This window comes from Juglans microcarpa x Juglans regia, chromosome 1D (assembly GCF_004785595.1).
Source record: "Juglans microcarpa x Juglans regia isolate MS1-56 chromosome 1D, Jm3101_v1.0, whole genome shotgun sequence".
In the NCBI taxonomy this organism is placed as follows: domain Eukaryota; kingdom Viridiplantae; phylum Streptophyta; class Magnoliopsida; order Fagales; family Juglandaceae; genus Juglans; species Juglans microcarpa x Juglans regia.
Genome location: NC_054594.1, coordinates 13,733 through 15,370, shown reverse-complemented (window position 1 = coordinate 15,370; position 1,638 = coordinate 13,733). Strand labels below are relative to the sequence as shown.

The window sequence follows — 1,638 nt, the reverse complement described above, 5'->3', positions numbered from 1 at the left end:
ACGTGTTGTTTGTATTATGTTTTAAACATAGGAGTTGCTGTAGTTGATTTTGGGAGATGTTTTATGGTTGGTTTGGTGCTGGTAAAAGGTGGCTGTATGGATTGAGTTTGGCTATTGGGTGGAGATGTTAGTGGCTGTATTGGAGTTAAATGCTAATGGTTTGAGGATGGGGGTTGTTCGGGTTTAATTTTATGAGAGTTATTGAGTTAAAAATGGGCTGTTTTGGATTATTACACAATAATTAGTAGCTTTCTAAATTGGTTTATTAAATGTTGGGTATATGTTTTGTTTAGGTGGTGTTACTACTAGAGTTCCGACTCAAGGCATTGATAATACGCGGAAGTCAAGTAAGCGGGGTTCATATACTAGTTTCACATAAAAGAAATGAAATGAGGTTGTCTTTGAAATAAGCATGTTTATTTTTGAAATAAAATCTGAAAACGACCTCAAATATTTATTCTGCATATGCATAAATTCTATATCAGAGAAAGTATTTTCTGTCATGACTGGTGTAAACATGAGCCGATTTTGTACATTTTGTTTATGAACTATGCAAAAGAGCGAATATGAAAAATCTAAAAGTTTTGTTATGAATAAATGAAAATATTTTAATTTTGTTTATTTCGAACATATGAAATGACTTGAAGCTATTCAATACTTTGTTTTGATATGATGTGTCATTTGAAAACCTTGGCATGAAGTTTCGATTCTGTATATGAATGTGATCTGATTCCGATGATATTCCGTTTTGTTTTCTGTTAAGGCCCAGCCACGGGTATAATGATGGTTTATAACCCTACCACGGGAGTGAAACATGGAATACGGCCCAGTCATGAGTATAATAGTGGTTTATAATCCTACCACGTGGGTGAAACATAGTATATAGCCTAGCCACGGGTATAATGGTGGTTTATAACCCTACCACGGGGATTAAACATGGTATTAGTTCAGATATGATGCTCTAAGATGATATAAATATAATGTTTCAGTTTGGATATGCCAATGGATTTTCTTTTTGGGGAATAAGTTTGTCTTTCTAGAAATTTCACTATGATGTTTTGCACCAAGTTTTGGTTTTTGCATTTCGAAAGTAAAATAGGTGTTTCTACATTCTGGAAGAAAATGTTTTGTTTAGCATATCAACGTTATAAATGCTCATGTTTACATGCTAGTATATGCTCTCTGCTTGCTGAGTTGTTGATAACTCACCCCTTACTCTTTATAATATATTCAGATAACATTGATGGTTTAGCTGGGGATCAATATCAGAGTCTGTGGGCAAGATTATCTATGAATAGTTTTGGGTATCTGGCAATATTAGTACTGCTGCTGGATGTTATTTATTTATTGTTGATTTCAATTGATTTAGATAGCTTATGGGACTTATGTCAATTTTTATTTTATTCTAGTTTGTTATTTGAGACATGAAGAAAAGTTGATATTTTATTTGGGTTTTGATATTGAGGATTTGATATGTGGGTAGGTTTATTAAATTGAAGTATTTATGTTGTTTTGAAGATTTGGAAAGATATATTCTTGGTTTTGGAAATATATTAGTATTGTTGGAGTTGATATTTAGGTTATGTGAGTTAACTCTCCAGACCCTCAGGGTCGGGGTGTTACAGGATTAAATGCTCA

At 33.0% G+C, this 1,638-nt stretch overlaps 1 long non-coding RNA gene across 1 annotated transcript; it reads left to right on the top strand.

Moving 5' to 3' along the window:
- The first annotated feature begins 316 nt into the window (after positions 1–316).
- On the top strand, positions 317–1,114 carry LOC121268866. The gene is made up of 2 exons (XR_005941271.1): positions 317–347; positions 764–1,114. It is a non-coding gene; the product is annotated as an uncharacterized LOC121268866 (long non-coding RNA).
- The last annotated feature ends 524 nt before the right edge of the window (positions 1,115–1,638 follow it).